The 18,298-nt window shown below is 43.3% G+C and overlaps 1 protein-coding gene across 2 annotated transcripts in view; it reads right to left on the reverse strand.

Annotated features, from left to right (window-relative positions):
- MIDEAS (mitotic deacetylase associated SANT domain protein) overlaps positions 1 to 18,298 on the reverse strand; it is a 71,638-nt gene that overhangs the window by 52,916 nt on the left and 424 nt on the right. The window lies entirely within an intron of this gene.

The raw sequence follows: 18,298 nt of genomic DNA on the forward strand, positions 1-18,298 counted from the left end.
AAGAGGAAGGAACAGTGCTGTGGCAGAACAGGAAGGAATCGAAGCCCTGGCAGCCTGCTGGTTTCTGCAACCGAAAAGGAAAAAGAAGAGGAGCAGCCTCATAACAGCTGGGCAAGAGTTCTGTCATGTACCATCTTGCAAAGGCATTCACCGCATTCCTCTTGCCGGGAAGAGCCAAATGGGACAGCCCAACACTTGCTAGACAGATGCCTCTAGTCAGGAGGAGATTTGGAAAATTCAAATCATCCAGCTACAAAGGAGTGGTGCAAAGTAGCAGAGTTTAGGGAGGCTCTAAGTGTGAATTTGCCATAAGGTGATATATAAGGAGATGCCAGAACACAATAAGAAGGGTTATCCATTCCTGCACTCTTATGGTAGACCAGATACCCATGTGAAGCAACAGGTATTCATAGACCTACAGTCTCTGATAGAGGAGGTAGAACAGCCGCCTATCTCTAGGGTGGTCAAAAGGTAGACCACAATCCACCAGTGGATCATTGATCAATTTCTGGTGGATTGCACAGTGTCTGTTGATAAGTTGAAGTCTCGGAAAGAACTTTGATTGGATATAGAAAAAATACTTTTTTATTACTTAAGCTTTAATTGAACTTATTCAAGTACCATAATACCTTTTGCTTTCCCTGACACCCCCTCCCCATACAGATAGATAAGCCTGCCAACTGAGGATAACCATTCATGCATCTGATACTGTGGGCTCTATTGGCCTTATGCCATAGGAAATTTGTTAGAAATTGCTTAAGTAAATACATGACTTGCACTGCCATCACAATTTCAAAACACAGAAATGCAGCAGGAATAAAACACCCCACTAATTTATAAGCAGCAGCAATGAAGTTTCAAAGCACAGCATATGATAATTAACCAAAACAGACTTTAAGAAAAAAATGTCTTTTCACTTATGTTCCCTAGGAAGGAAGTTCCAAAGATGAAGAGAAATCATGTCTCTTTAATATGCCACAAGACTGTTATTTCTTTATAGCACACTAATGCAATTATCCCTCTAGAAGTCATTTAGCACAAATGCATACTCAGGGTTGCCGAACACAGTTCAATTATGCCATAATTGTTTAAAGATCCTGTATCTGCACCCTTGCTATGTAAATTTAAAACACCTCGGTGGACTGGGTATTCAAGTACCAAAAGAAAAAGGGGAGGGAATGCAAGCTGCATACAAGACTGAAGTCAGCCTACGGTACAGGGATAAAAGATCTGTGCCCATCCAGACATTGTGGAACTCAACTCCCACCAGTCCCAGCTACCAAAGCCAACAGTCAGGGATGATGGGAGTTGTAGTCCAACAGCATCTGGAGGGCAACCCATTCTTCAGCCTCCAGCATCTGACAGATGCTTCCTAGGCAGAGGAGTTTCTCAATCGTGTAATCTGAGTTCCTCTAACTGGTGATACTGGAGACTGAACATGGCACGAGGTACGAAACAGACAAAGCATCGCTCTTTCCTTGTTGCACACACCATGTTTGCTTCTGGTAGCAACCCATGAGTTCACTGGTTCCTCATTAGATTTGGACGTCCTCTGCCTTAATGTAATCTACTGTCTAATAATAATACCGGTAATAATAATACTGCATAGCTTTCAGATCTCAGAGTAAGGCATTTGTATATAAAAGCCTTTGATCAACTAGACTCTGGCTTCAAACACACCATACATTGAAAGCACACATCCACAAATAATCTGGGAACTCTTATTTATTAAGGGTGCTGGGAGTTGTAGCTCTGTGAAGGGTAAACAACAGTTCCCAGCATTCTTGCAGGGTGTGTGCTTTCAATGTATGGGGTGTGTGTTATGCAGCCTCTGCAGCCACGGCTTATAACCTCCCACAAAGTGAAATCAAACAGCCTAGCGGTACACATTCCAAACCAATGGAAAAACCCCAGGTTCCTGGAAAGGATGCCAAGGGTTTTCTGCTCTGTGCACATCTGGGATCAAGTGTTCAGTGTCAAATGGAAATATGAGCCCCACAGCATGATTCTATGTTAATTCAAAGGGACTCTGAATGTTGTTAAAGACAATATGCATTTGGTGAAAACAGCAACATTGACAAATTACCAGCTATGATGTTTCCAGCTCTACCATAATTCACAGTATCACTTGTGTTCCCATGGGCTCTTTTATTCAGTATGCAAAAGTGTCAAGTTTGAACACATGCAAACAGGATCCACAGAAAAGGCCTGTGAAACCAGCAGCAGCCTTCTAAAGATACAATTAAGAGTAATTATAAGTCCTTTATCAAGATAAAGCTCACATTTGCATATAGGCTTTGTTCTTCTCATTGTTTCAATGCAGGCTTTATCATCAAAATATCCTCACGTTTTGGATAAGTGATATGGGGTAAGTGAGATATCACTGCAGTTCCCACTTAAAGCAGTGTTTCAGATACGTTTGTGGAAGGCGTCATTACATCATAATCCTATTTATACACTCAGAAGTAAGGCTTAAATGGGGCTCACTCCCAGGCATCCTCAGAGTGCATAAGCAGATTCCACATTTTTCACTGTGCAATTTTTAAAATCTTGAAATGAAGAGAGACATACTTTTGGGAGAGCACATGGCTATTTCTTCAGAAGATGTGCAATATATCCTAACACCACACGCACACGCACACACAGAGAGAACAAGCACACTCTCCTTATGCCATCTCATTTATTTTATCAGCAACTCCATATAACACACTTTAATGCCATACCCTCCAACATTTCTCCAAAGAAAATAGGGGCATACAAAGTGTTCCAAGGGCAATTTGGAGTTCTGAAGTGGTGGGCAGTTAAGCACATACACCTTGCCATTTCTCCACTCAAAATCACTCAACCTACCTGTCCTGGAGAAAATGAGAAAGGACTGTCAGGGGGGCTTTGTTACATGCACCAGAAAGTAAAATCTTGTGATCTCTGTACAGTACAACCCCGCATACAGGCTCCATGTCTGCATATAGCCATCTTCTAGGCCTGCAAAGAAATCACTAGATGTTTGATGCTCTGAAGGACATCTTCCGACTCAGGTCTTTTTGGACCTTTGTGATAGTGGCAGCTCAGGGGAGCAGGATATGCTTTAAACCAGGCATCCCCAAACTGTGGCCCTCAAGATGTTTTGGCCTACAACTCCCATGATCCCTAGCTAAGAGGACCAGTGGTCAGGGATGATGGGAATTGTAGTCCAAAACATCTGGAGGGCCGAAGTTTGGGGATGCCTGCTTTAAACATTCAGGATACTAGAGAGATCACTGTGTATCTTTCCTTGCCAACCAATTCAAGGAGAGTAGTGACAATATTATGTACAATAAATCACCCTATGAGGAGGGGGAAAGGAAGGAAGAGGCACGGTAACATTTTGCTGCTTATTGCTATCACTTTCAGCTATCCTGTAATGCAAATCTTTGGCTCTAGGCATGCAGTCCTGAGTCAGAAGAACATTGACGACATTGATATTTCTCTTTTTGGTGGGGTAGGGTGGGGGTGTTATATGTTGACGATGCTTTCCATAAAGCTCTCTCGCAAATTGTCTTCAGCTTTTCATGACATTGCAAGAAAGCATGACGATTATCAAAACTTCTCAAAACAAGAGCTCAAATGGTTTAACTTCAGCAAAAGCTTGCTGTGAGTACTGGTGATAGCAGATTTGCAGCCCAATTATATATACTTTTACTCAGAATTTCCCAGAGTTAAAGCAAGATACACCCCCCAAACAAGCCTGAGTAGGACTTCACCATTATCATTGGTGCCAAGAGACTACCACTCCATATTCACCAAACATTAATCAGTTTGTTGTACTGACAACAACGTTCATTTTCTATTTCCATGCAATTAAATATTTTTTGTTTGTTTGGCAACAAACCCATGGACCTTTGCCATAGTTTTCATGAATTACCCACTTCTGCTTTGTTCACACTGTCACCCTTTAATAATTTTATGTTCAGCACATGAAAATTTAAAGCAATTCATGGTGACTCTCCCACCCAATACTTCTTGTGCAGGGTACACCTCATAAAGCACCATCACTGAATAGCAACACATTAAAGCTACTGCCCTGCAGGCCAAAAATTGTCTAGTTAGTTCAAATAAATTAACCACATTATGCCCTAGCACTTTCGTCTTGGGTGTTCATTGTGGTTTGTCAGATCACAATGCTATGATGACAGGAGAAGCCACATCTGGAAAAATTGTCTTTTCTGTTGAATTCTGAAAGGTAAATAAACACTTTCCTGACAGCACAGATACAATAGCAGAGTATTCTACATTGGGGCCAAGCATATCCTGAATAGCAAAAATCTAAAGCTCTAGGATTTTGATAAAAGAGAGGCAATGACATTTCAGTTGTCAAAGCCTTCACGCTGTGCCTGACTTGATAAAGTTTCATTGAAATATCTGCATTAAAAAGTCACTTTGGAGTAGGTCACTATGTCCTGCCAATTTATTAGCTCCCCAAAATAGACATGTTGAGTAACTAACCATGCCACTAGACTTTCAGATCCCTTCTGTTTAAGCAACAACCTATGACTGGAAAGTGACTTCAATTATACTAAGGTATCCACAGCGCTCTTAGAAGTGGCACATCACCCCCCAAAAGTTGTGTCATGTAATGTCCAAGTTGCCCCTATATAAAAACTTAATTCAAATACAGTCATACGCTTCAGTTTGAGTACTTTCAGTTTAAGCACTCCGCAGACCCATCTGAAATGGATTAATCCACTTTCCATTACTTTCAATGGAAAAGTTTGCTTCAGGTTAAGTACGCTTCAGGTTAAGTATGGACTTCTGGAACCAATTGCACTCATACTTCGGGTTAAGTATGCTTCAGGTTGAGTACTTCGCGGACCCATCTGGAACGGATTAATCCACTTTCCATTACTTTCAATGGGAAAGTTTGCTTCAGGTTAAGTACGCTTCAGGTTAAGTACAGACTTCCGGAACCAATTGTGTACTTAAACCGAGGTACCACTGTATTGATTTCCCCTCCCTGCTCTTTAAAGACTTAGAATACATCATATTTGTTTGTTAAATATTGCTATTAATGACTTGGCCATGAAACCTGCGGCCTAGAAAGCAGGTGATCCTCTGACCGGGTTAAAGCTAAGCTGATCAGTGCCTAAATCATAGGGCCACATAAGCTGTTCAGTGGCTTCAGATGTTATAGAGAAAAGCTACCAGCAGTTTCCTCTCACAATTATTAAGAGGTAATATCTACATGATAAGCAAATGCTTTGTAAGTGAGTTTCACAACAGTTTACTTAAAAAAAAAAAAAAAACCAGAGTGGAGAAGGTGGCAAGACAAAGGCAATTTTTATTTATCCTACAGTCACTTGTCTGCTCTAAATTACCTGCACTAGCTTTCTTCTCCACAGAGGTCCAGCTACATGTTTGCAAGGGTAAATGTGGCACAAACCCCATAGGGAAGCTTGTGGGAAGAGTGGAGGGAACTTAGACAGGAATATGGTAGTAGGTGGAGAAAGAATTGATTGCTGCTTCTCTGTTGGAACTTCTCTTACCCTTCAGTTCTCTTTTTCTTTCTTTCTTATTGAGGCTCTCTTGCACAGATTTACATCTAATGCGCATGGAGCCCTTTCATGTAGCGTTGCTTGCTTAGAAGTCCAAAGAGGCTCCTGCACAGGAAATATTATAGAATGTAGCCTATTCTCCTCTCCTACCCAATATATATTTTGAACATTATCATCCATCGTCAGCAGACAATGGAGGAAGAGACTGCCTAGGGAGCTGCAGGTCCATGTTTGTAATATCTGAAGCTGCTATGAGTTCCCGAAAGGAGGGACAGGATGCAAATGTAGAAGAACTGCAAAATCTTCCAGTTTTTATTAATGTCAAATATACATCAAGAATTAACAAGAAGACCACTGAGTCTCTCTCCAAATCACATTGTTGTTGTTTAGTCGTTTAGTCGTGTCCGACTCTTCGTGACCCCATAGACCATAGCATGCCAGGCACTCCTGTCTTGCACTGCCTCCCGCAGTTTGGTCAAAAGGAGAAGTGTTAAAATAACTTAAGTTTTATACAAGAAGTACAGAAAAGCAAAATTGTAATGTGATTTGGCTTTCCCCTTCATGGATCAATGCCTTGTCGTGGCGAAGGGGCTTGAATAACTCAGAGAAGCTATGAGCTATGCCATGCAGGGCCACCTAAGATGGACAGGTCATAGTGGAGAGTTTTGACTAAACGTGATCCACCTGGAGAAGGAACTGGCAAGCCACTCCAGTATCCCTGCCAAGAAAACTCCATGGACAAAGCCAAATCACATTACAATTTTGCTTTTCTGTACTTCTTGTATAAAACTTAAGTTATTTTAACACTTCTCCTCCTCAGTTGTTTTAACACCTAGGAAAAGAAACAAGTGCAACAGCTTGAGGACTTTTATACATAAGATATAATATGAACGCAAAATGCCCAGTCAGTATATAACCAGCATACATTAGTCTTAAGATTTGGACATTGTGTACTTAACAACTCTAATACACTCTGTCATACAGGAGAAGAGCTGTAGCTCAGTAACAGAGCGTCTGCTTTGCACCCAGCATCTTCAGGCATGGCTTTGAGAGATCCCGCCTGAAACCCTGCATGGCTGCTGCCAGTCAGTGCAGGCAGTACTGAGCTAAATGGACCAACTCAGTGAAAGGCAGCTTCCTACGGACGGTATGCCACTAAGTTGTACTCGGCATAAACCCATTCAAACTAATAGATCTAAATTAGTTGTGTTTATTAATTTCAGCGGGTCTACTCTAAGCTGAAAAATGATCTATATATAACATGGGTAGGCAAACTAAGGCCCGGGGGCCTGATCCGGCCCAATCGCCTTCTAAATCCGGCCCACGGACGGTCCGGGAATCAGCGTATTTTTACATGCGTAGAATGTTTGCTTTTATTTAAAATGCATCTCTGGGTTATTTGTGGGGCATAGGAATTCGTTCTCCCCCCCAAAAAAATATATAGTCTGGCCCCCACAAGGTCTGAAGGACAGTGGACCAGCCCCCTGCTGAAAAAGTTTGCTGACCCCTGATCTCTAACATAAGAAGAGCCTGCTGGATCAGGCCCAACAGCACATCTAGTCCAGCATCCTGTTCTCGCAGTGGCTGAACAGCTGCCTCTGGCAAACCCCCAGCAGAACCCAATCCTAAGAGCACTCTCCCTTCCCATGGTTTCAAGCAACTGATATTCAGAAGCACAACGATAAGATGATTATTTTACAAGATAGCGGTAAGATAAAGGAGACTGGGGTTGCAGTGCTCATCTCGCTTTCAGGCTGAGGGAGCCAGTGTTTGTCCACAGACAGCTTTCCGAGTCATGTGGCCAGCATGACTAAACTGCTTCTGGAACAACAGAACACCGTGACAAAAAACAGAGTGCACAGAAACACCGTTTACCTTCCCGCCGCAGCGGTACCTATTCATCTACTTGCACTGGTGTGCTTTCAAACTGCTTGGTAGGCAGAAGCTGAGACAGAGCAATGGGAGCTTACCCTGTTGTGGGGATTTGAACCACTGACCTTCTGATCGACAAGTCCAAGAGGCTCAGTGGTTTAGACCACAGCACCACCCGCATCCCAAGGTAGTGGTGACCTATGATGATGGCACTGGAGAGACAGTGATGGGAAAATGTATTTTCCATGTTGCTGCCACCACCGGTGGGTATGTTTAAACTAGAAGGTATCATGCACACCATATAATATAATAGCCCTCTCGCTCCCCGCGTGGGTGCTATCTAGCAGTCCAGGGCCAGGCAATACCAAATGCTTTGATTCCTAGAATTGGGCATCTCCTCATATGGGCAGCTGGACAGTCTGAAGCTCTGATGAGAGGGAATCTGAATGAGTGCTCTAGAGGGGGGGTGACGGAGAGGACCTCCTCCCCAAGCTTCAGGTGTTGCTGTTGCTGCCACTCACACAGCTGCTTCTGTGCACAGTTGAAAGCCAACCATTAAAACCCTCAAAGATTTGAGACTGTGGAAGCTAATGTAAACACCTGTTTCCATATGAACCTTTCCTGCACACTTAGGTCATTGGGAGAGAGGCCTCTGCTTCAAGTGCCTTAGGCAGCCAAACTCAAGAGGCTTGTTAATCTCTTTCTTCCAGGGGCAACCTGCTCTGTCCATTACTTTTTTATTTCCTCAGCTTTTAGTTAGTATTAATACTGCTGACTTGTTGTTGTTGTTGTTTAGTCGTTTAGTCGTGTCCAACTCTTCGTGACCCCATAGACCATAGCACGCCAGGCACTCCTGTCTTGCACTGCCTCCCGCAGTTTGGTCAAACTCATGTTCGTAGCTTCGAGAACACTGTCCAACCATCTCGTCCTCTGTCATCCCCTTCTCCTTGTGCCTTCAATCTTTCCCAGCATCAGGGTCTTTTCCAGGGAGTCTTCTCTTCTCATGAGGTGGCCAAAGTATTGGAGCCTCAGCTTCACGATCTGTCTGTCCCCTTCATGGATCAATGCCTTGTCGTGGCAAAGGAGCTTGAATAACTCAGAGAAGCTATGAGCTATGCCATGCAGGGCCACCCAAGATGGACAGGTCATAGTGGAGAGTTTTGACTAAACGTGATCCACCTGGAGAAGGAACTGGCAAGCCACTCCAGTATCCTTGCCAAGAAAACTCCATGGACAAAGACAATACTGCTGACTAATGGGCTATAATTCTTGGCTTGTTTTGAATAGCCGGATAGAAGCCAACTATTTTGCTATTGGCTTAACCTGTATTTTAAGTATTTTACCTGAACCATCTCAAGAGCCCATTCAAAGCACAGGTGCAGGGTATACATTGAACTAAATAAAGACAACACCTAAGCATCACTTGTCCTTTCTTTTTTAAGTTTAGTTACATGGGGATTTTAACACTCAAATTAGTTAACGCCCCATAGTAGAAGCAAATGTACCAATCTGAGCTGGAATTTGAAATGCACACCTCCGCATAGGTATTTTTCCTGTTCTCTTCCAACTCTGTTTAGGCCACAGATGTTTATATTGGTTCTAGCCATGATACGGAACTATCGGTAAGTTACACAAGTTGCACAAGTGGAATTACTTGAGAAATGGAACGTAGGCTCCCTGAAGGAAGTATCTGAACCTGCCAAGAAAGCAGATGGCAAGACATGCAATTCTGGGGAAATATCTGACTGGAAAATAAAGCCCAAGGGTTTCTGAAGCAATCTAGTTGCCAGAACAAATAACACATCTGTATCACTCTTGCTAAAATTCCACAATTCAATTGCACTGCACTGCAGATGTTCAACCAACCTGCTTCGGTGTCTAGATTTTGTGGGAACAACAATAACAACAACATTCAACTGGCATTTTAAAAACACATCAAAGCATGCTGGGCCTTTATTTATTAGCAAATATGAGTGGGTCAGCATGTGCTGATATTAACAAGCATTTGGATCATTGCCTTCAGCCTCAAGTGCATCTTAGAATCATAGAATCATAGAGTTGGAAGAGACCACAAGGGCCATCCAGTCCAACCCCCTGCCGAGCAGGAAACACCATCAAAGCATTCTTGACATATGCCTGTCAAGCCTCTGCTTAAAGACCTCCAAAGAAGGAGACTCCACCACACTCCTTGGTAGCAAATTCCACTGCCGAACAGCTCTTACTGTCAGGAAGTTCTTCCTAATGTTTAGGTGGAATCTTCTTTCTTGTAGCTTGAATCTATAGCTCGGTGTCCACTTCTCTGGAGCAGCAGAAAACAACCTTTCTCCCTCCTCTATATGACATCCTTTTATATATTTGAACATGGCTATCATATCACCCCTTAACCTTCTCTTCTCCAGGCTAAACATACCCAGCTCCCTAAGCCGTTCCTCATAAGGCATCGTTTCCAGGCCTTTGACCATTTTGGTTGCCCTCTTCTGGACACGTTCCAGCTTGTCAGTATCCTTCTTGAACTGTGGTGCCCAGAACTGGACATAGTACTCCAGGTGAGGTCCAACCAGAGCAGAATACAGTGGTACTATTACTTCCCTTGATCTAGATGCTATACTCCTATTGATGTAGCCCAGAATTGCATTGGCTTTTTTAGCTGCTGCATCACACTGCTTAATAATCTGTTTAATAATGCCTTCAAACAGAGGCAGCATGTAGTAAAGCAATTTCCAAACCCACTTTGTACAACAACAACAACAACAATGTACTGCTGTTACAGCTGCTGTGCAACTGAAGACCAAATAAGAAGTTTGAATGCTCTCCAATTACATTGACTAGATAGCCCCCCCCCCAATATAAATCAACATTATTTATTTAAGGCCGATTCAACTATACCATACTACTCTATTCTAGGAATGGCAAATGTTACTAAAATCTATAAGAGTATTGATGTTACTAAATGTTACCAAAATTTATAAGTATTGACAATCTAATGGCCTGTGGACACATTTGGTTACACTACCGTAATTTTGCCAGGGATGGGTGAAATGTTTTCCATTTACTTCGATCTCTGATGTGCTCCAAAAGTAAAGCTGAAGGATAAGTAAGCTGAAAGTGAGCCAGGAATCCATCGAGATGAGGAGTTCCTGACTCACCTCTTTAGCATTTTGAGAAATGTCATGATCCTGTACTTCATGTAATTGTATACAATAGCCATAAAGCAGTACTGTAACAGGAAACCCGTACCTGTGGACCAGGAGTGTCCCCCTCTTATACAACTACACAAATGGCCCATCAGAATCCTACGCCATGTCCTAATTGCATGAGGGGAAGCCAACGTTTTTGGGCCACATTTGCAAACCCAAGCAACTGTCATGGACATCATTTCACACCACAACTATCTTGGCGACCCCTGGGTTACATCTTTACAGCTGGATTCAGTGGAAACAAAGAGAAACAAGGCCTGACCCATCACAATTCACCATAACTTAGCAGCCTAAAAACTGGACAATTTTTGTACATAATATACACCCATTAGATCCAACCTCAACGGCTCCCACTCCTCCAACATCACACCAGCCATGTACATTTGGTGCCAGTTCCCCACCAGGCAGCTGCTCCCAAGTAGTGTCACAATGCATGTGTGTGGTGTGTGAGCAAGAAAGAGAGGGGGAGAGGGAGAAGGAAGGAAGGAAGGAAGGAAGGAAGGAAGGAAGGAAGGAAGGAAGGAAGGAAGGAAGGGTACTTGGGAAGAAGGCTTAGCAGGCCTCCCTACTTAAAAGTTTCTCACAGTTCATCCCCCAAGGACAAGCAACCCACTTGTCTACAGCTTTCAGCATGTTGGTAGCGGCAATTGAGTAAGGGTTGGCACCAACCCTTTGAGCTCAGCCCTGGAGCAGTGGGGGCGCCAGGATCTTTGTTGAGCACTGCCTCGCACCAGTGACTTATGGATGAGCCAAAACAGGCAGTCAGCAAAAAGGGTGTGTCTGAAGCTTCCTGTTACAGAATGGCAAGCTCCAAAAAATATATATGAAAACAAGCCCTGAGATGCATTTGAACAGAGGTTATTATCCCATTTAACCACCACATCCCTGCTTTTGACATGGAGAGATCTGAAGGCAAGGAGCACCAAGTAGGGAAACCTGATCTTCACACTGCACTACCGGTGCAAGAATGGAACAATTATAATTGAAGTTTGAGCCTGGTCTCCTCTGGTTTAAACCTCCAAGAATACAGACTTTTTCTCTCTCTCCTAAAGGCAGATTGTCTATGAGTCTTGGTTTTAAAATTATTTATGTAAAAATCAATAGACACATGCAGGGGGACTTAAAGGATTTAAGATCAGCATACAAATACCCAGTCAGTCAGTTCACCTAGATGACTAATTCATTATTTTTAAAAGAAAAAAATAGCTTCTAGCCCATGCTAGTGAAGCCAGAGGAAATACAGTGGTACCTCTGTTTACAAACACAATTGGTTCCAGAAGTCTGTACTTAACCTGAAGCGTACTTAACCTGAAGCGAACTTTCCCATTGAAAGTAATGGAAAGTGGATTAATCCGTTTCAGACAGGTCCGCAGAGTACTTAAACTGAAAATACTCAAACCAAGGCGTACTTAAACCGAGGTATGACTGTACTGGAAATATGTGGCCAGCATGTTAAGCCCTCAAATGCATCTGAAACACAATAACTGTAACTGTATCTGACTCTCTTGGGTGGAGAGGGGGCACTCCCACAGTTATATAGCATTACTCAGCAAACACTGCACTTCCAGTCTAGTTTAGGAAGCCTGGCAAAATTTACAGGAGTCAAGCACATCTAGGGCACTGGTTAACTTTGTAACTTTTTTTTTTAAGGAGGTAGCTTTGCACTTAAGCTTTTATGAAAATTGTACCCTCCAACCTAAGGATCTTTTCTGTAACACCCAGAGGTGTTAGTGGCTGGCAGTAATCAAACAAAGTTCATGGAAACCTTCTATATTTCTGTTATAAGAATTTTAAGGTCTTAGATATATAATAAATGTTCATAAATGTACAAGGCAAGCACGTACATAAAAATATAAACCAATGACTGAAAACAGTACAGAAAAAGTATTGAAACCATTTTGACTCTCCCAAAACTGACCAAATGTTTCTCTGAAAGGAGGAAGGAAATGGGGGGGAAAAACCCGTCCCTATTGTCTCTGTGCTCACAAATCCTGTCTTAAGGGTACATTTAAGATATGAATGCCAGCAAGTTTGGAAAACTCAGCAATGGCCAGAGGATTGGAGAAGATCAGTCTACATCCCAATTCCAAAGAAGGGCAGTGCCAAAGAATGCTCCAACTACCGCACAATTGCGCTCATTTCACACGCTAGCAAGGTTATGCTTAAAATTCTACAAGGCAGGCTTAGGCAGTATGTGGACCGAGAACTCCCAGAAGTGCAAGCTGGATTTCGAAGGGGCAGAGGAACCAGAGACCAAATAGCAAACATGCGCTGGATTATGGAGAAAGCTAGAGAGTTCCAGAAAAATGTCTACTTCTGCTTCATTGACTATGCAAAAGCCTTTGACTGTGTCGACCACAGCAAACTATGGCAAGCTCTTAAAGAAATGGGAGTGCCTGATCACCTCATCTGTCTCCTGAGAAATCTCTATGTGGGACAAGAAGCTACAGTTAGAACTGGATATGGAACAACTGATTGGTTCAAAATTGGGAAAGGAGTACGACAAGGTTGTATATTGTCTCCCTGCTTATTTAACTTATATGCAGAATTCATCATGCGAAAGGCTGGACTACATGAATCCCAAGCCGGAATTAAGATTGCCGGAAGAAATATCAACAACCTCAGATATGCAGATGACACAACCTTGATGGCAGAAAGTGAGGAGGAATTAAAGAACCTTTTAATGAGGGTGAAAGAGGAGAGCGCAAAATATGGTCTGAAGCTCAACATCAAAAAAACCAAGATCAGGGCCACTGGACCCATCACCTCCTCGCAAATAGAAGGGGAAGAAATGGAGGCAGTGAGAGATTTTACTTTCTTGGGCTCCTTGATCACTGCAGATGGTGACAGCAGTCACAAAATTAAAAGACGCCTGCTTCTTGGGAGAAAAGCAATGACAAACCTAGACAGCATCTTAAAAAGCAGAGACATCACCTTGCCAACAAAGGTCCATATAGTTAAAGCTATGGTTTTCCCAGTCGTGATGTATGGAAGTGAGAGCTGGACCATAAAGAAGGCTGATCGCCGAAGAATTGATGCTTTTGAATTATGGTGCTGGAGGAGACTCTTGAGAGTCCCATGGACTGCAAGAAGATCAAACCTATCCATTCTTAAGGAAATCAGCCCTGAGTGCTCCCTGGAAGGACAGATCGTGAAGCTGAGGCTCCAATACTTTGGCCACCTCATGAGAAGAGAAGAATCCTTGGAAAAGACCTTGATGTTGGGAAAGATGGAGGGCACTAGGAGAAGGGGACGACAGAGGACGAGATGGTTGGACAGTGTTCTCGAAGCTACGAACATGAGTTTGACCAAACTGCGGGAGGCAGTGGAAGACAGGAGTGCCTGGCGTGCTCTGGTCCATGGGGTCACGAAGAGTCGGACACGACTAAACGACTAAACAACAACAACAACAAGTCAGCAGTATTAATACTAACTAATATGAATAGGGTGTGAGCCTGTGACCTGGCTCAGGAACTAAGTATTTATCATTGCAAAAGACTGGCCAGGCTCCCCAGGTAATCCAGTCAAATGACCATTAACAGGTAAACTGCCAGACAGGAGTTAAACAAGGTACTCAGATTTCTGCTGTAGACCACCCTTTTCTGTGATGCAGGTATGACGTGTCTGGGGGTGGTGGTTTTGGGCTACACCCCTTCTGTGATGTATGTATGATGCTTCTGGGGGTGGCCTTGGAGGGCAATTTTAAATGTCTATATAAGGGCAGGCACGCTTTTGTTCTGGGTCCTTCTTTTTTCTCCTGTGTTGAGAGCGAACACCCTGTTGCAACAGTCAAAAAAGATCAGGCATATTAGCTTTTTTGCTTCTCAGTATTCTCTGTTATTTTCTCCTACCGATGAAGAACCTCCACAGGACTCTACAAGGGCTCTTGTATACCCCATAAGGGAATAAGGGCAGATTTTGTTTATTACATTTCCAACAGCAAAGGTGTGCAGATTACTTGTTTAGTGGGTCAGCCCTGTTAGCTCCAAATATGTTACCTGTAGTTTCCTGGCTGAATTTCATTAAGATGTCCAACAGTTCTGCTTCTGGAGTGCAATTTTATTCCAGCGTGTTTCACAATCCACATGTTTTGCAACTCTTGAACACGCTTGCCCTTTTGAAGTCCCACCAGGGAAACAGTTCAGATGTATCCCCCCCCTCCTCCAGTTTTCCCAATAGAAGCTTCCACTCGTTCATTTGATTGTTTCTGGGCTGGGGAAGATCCTTGAATGAGAGACTATTGTCCTCCCCACTCCCAGCACACATCAGGATACAGAGCGGGAACAGAATTATTCACTTTCAGATCAACAACTCAACTTGAGCCATTCCTCCCTCTCTGCCTCGAAACCTTTGTTCATTCAGTGTGGTGTAGTGGTCAGAGTGTTCAACTAGGCCATGAAGCTCATTGGGTGACCTTGGGCCAGTCATTGCCTCTTAGCTAACCTACCTCACAGGGTTGTTGTGAGGATGTAATGGGAACTGGGGGGCGGGGCGACTCTATGTCACTCTGAGTTCCTTAGCAAAGGTGAATCCAATACATATTCATATTATTTATTATGTATTATCCAATACATAAAAATACATAAATATGTGAATCCAATACATAAAATTCCTCTAGCTCTCCTTTTAACAGCACTGTGATTTGCAACAATTAGCAGACAATCAACCATGCCATTAAAAACTCTTGATTATTTCTGCTAAAGAGAAAAAGAAAAAGGCTATGCAATGGGTTTTCTAGAGAGCTTGAAACCTTTACTGCAGTCAATGCTGCCATGCTTGGCAAATATGCTAAACTACATTAAGAAGCCCAAAGTGTCGCCACACCACTACAACCCCAGTAGGGGTAAAAGGGTTAATCATGCATGCAGCACATTTCAAATGTTAAGAAACAAAAACCACACATGTAATTTCAACAACTTTCATAACAGTCCTGGAAGGTAGACCTGAATCTTGGAATAATGGCTTGTCTGTGGCCAAGTAATTAGTATGTGGCGAAGACAGCATTAGAACCCAGGACTTGCCAGCTGCTCCTTAAGAGTCGTAGAATTGTAGAGTTGGACCCAAGGTCATCTAGTCCAACCCAACCTCTCTAGTAGGACTCTCCAGGCCACCGCCACCAACCCAGGCACCCATTACTAGCTGTTTTCCACTCTTGTTGGGTATTTTTGCCTGTCTAGAATGTGTTGTTGAACTAAAAAAAAAAAAGTCTCTTGCATCCAATTGCTCTACTCAGTTTTGCCTGTGGCCCATCCCAGCACTGCCCTGCAGCCTCCAGCCCAGAAGGTTGCTTAGAAGGGAATGTGGCACTCAGGATGAGCAAGTTTCCCTACCCCTGGCCTATGCAAACAAAAACTACAGCCACAATAGAAACACATGCTTTACTGCAGGCATCCCCAAACTTCGGCCCTCCAGATGTTTTGGACTACAATTCCCATCTTCCCCGACCATTGGTCCTGCTAGCTAGGGATCATGGGAGTTGTAGGCCAAAACCTCTGGAGGGCTGCAGTTTGGGGATGCCTGCTTTACTGTATTACAATTCACCGTTCCATGCACAGGCACCCTACAGCAAAGCAAGCCCTTCTCAAAGTTCCTATTTTATTTCCCAAGGCTATGCCAATTTCACAGAGGGTGGCAGTGGAGCAGAGCAGGGAATCCATTTTTATATGCACCATGCAAACGCTTTGAGCACTCTGCTTTCAAAGCTTCCTGAAATGTTAGATTTTCTTCCAGGACTGTGTTGTCTTTTTTACTCTAGGGCTTTTATAGGCATATAATTTTCTTGCGCCATTCTTTCTCTTCTCCTTTCCTTTTTTGTCAGTGCAAGTATAACCTTAAATGCACATCTTCCACCTATTATTGGGAAGACTCCAAGGGGGATCATGTACTTGAGGTCAAGCAGGAACTTGGCAGCTACCCAAGGAGCAATTTGTCAGTTCTTTATTTGCAGCGCAAATCTGCCCCTCTAGTAGAGACAGGGTTTTGCACAATCCTCTTCATGTACTCTTATGCAATCACTCCCCAGAATATTAAAATATACTTGTCAGCTATGCTTGTGAGAGCCTCATGGTTTTTATATGATGCAACCAGATAAAACTTTTGATCAGACTCCACGTAATACCCAGAAACCATATTTTCAATAAAGTGCTGAGTGCACTTCGATTGCAGCCACTCATATACCAGCAGTATATTTTTTTTCAAAAGTGAGAGGCATACGGATCAGCTGGCGCGTCAGTTGATCTATAGATCCGAAACATAGAGTGATTAAGTTTCTGTAAAACATTGTATCTTGCATTGACAGTACTGTGGAGCTCACTGAAAGATACCCAGATGCACTGGTAAGGTAGCCGTTGCAATAACAAAAACTTAGAAGCAACTTCCCACGACACAGAGGTAAACAGCCATGTGTGTCTGAACAGCTTGTTCAGATTGCACAATTATCATTTTTGTTTTGCTTTCTTTGCTTTTCTTTCCCCAACACCAACACCTTTTTGCAGAAAACACAGCAAACTGCCTTATACTGAATCAAGCCATTGGTCCACCGAGTTCGGTACGGTGTTTACACTGCCAGTGGCTCATCAGTTATTTCAGATTGGAGTCTCTTCTAGCTGTACCTGGAAATGCTAGGGATTGAACCTGGGGCCTTTGCATTGAAAGCAGGGGCCCTTCTGCTGAGAAACAGCAGCTCCCTTCATCTATCTCAAACCTCAGTAAAACTTTTGTTTTATCCATGCTGATAATACATATCAATACTACATATAATACAATACAATAATACGTATACAATATCACAGCAAGTGAGAGCTCAGGGCAGAATTCAACAGAAACAAAAGCAGCCTGCAAGTCTAATACATCCAAAATAAACCTTCATCCAGGCTTATCATAAGACTTGGATTGTGCAAGGCACAGTCACATATGCAAGTGGGTGTTTGGACAGCTTTGTCGACAAACTGCCAAAGTACCCGTCCTTTACAGTTACTGCATGATTAACAGCACACAACATCTGCCAGAAGTGCCCTGCAACAAGCTTTTGTCCTAAAGCTGTCTTTCTGTTCTGTTCTGTTTTATATTTAAAAAAAAACCAGGCCACGACGGTTTAAATCCCAAAGGGTCCTTTGCAGCCCGATGAGACGTCATCATTTGTTGCAAGAAGGCGGGCAAGGCTGCTTCTGTTTCCTCAGCACAGGCTCGTCCCATATTTGGAAGAGCCACTTCGACTCTCTCTCTCTTCCCTCCCCCCCCCCGCCCCCGGTGCGAAGTCAGCAGCAAGGGATCGTCCAACAGGACTCTTTTGTCTGCGGAATAAACTTGAGCCACCAGCGCGGGAGTAAACAAACGAACAAAAATGCAAAACGTGGATTGTTTTTTGTTTTGTTTTTTTAATGCACGGACGGGCGGAGTTGATCCGAGACGAAATATTACCCGCTAAAAGCTTCTTTTGCAGAGCAAAGGGAGACGCTCGCAGGTTCCGGAGAGGAGAAGCGACAGAAGAACTGAGTTAGACCGAAGAGGCTGAACTTCAGGTCCTCCCCCGCAACTCCACCCACCCACCCACCCACACAAAGTTCAGTTGGCTGCTGCTGCAGCTACTGTCACGACTTTTGCACGAGCAACGCCAAGCCGTTTTCCACGCCATCCCAGAAAAACTCCGGATCCCCATTCTGTCTTCTCCACTTCACATCTACCCGAGCCAAACCTAATAAT

This window comes from Zootoca vivipara, chromosome 1, assembly GCF_965207765.1.
Source record: "Zootoca vivipara chromosome 1, rZooViv2.hap1.1, whole genome shotgun sequence".
Taxonomy (NCBI): domain Eukaryota; kingdom Metazoa; phylum Chordata; class Lepidosauria; order Squamata; family Lacertidae; genus Zootoca; species Zootoca vivipara.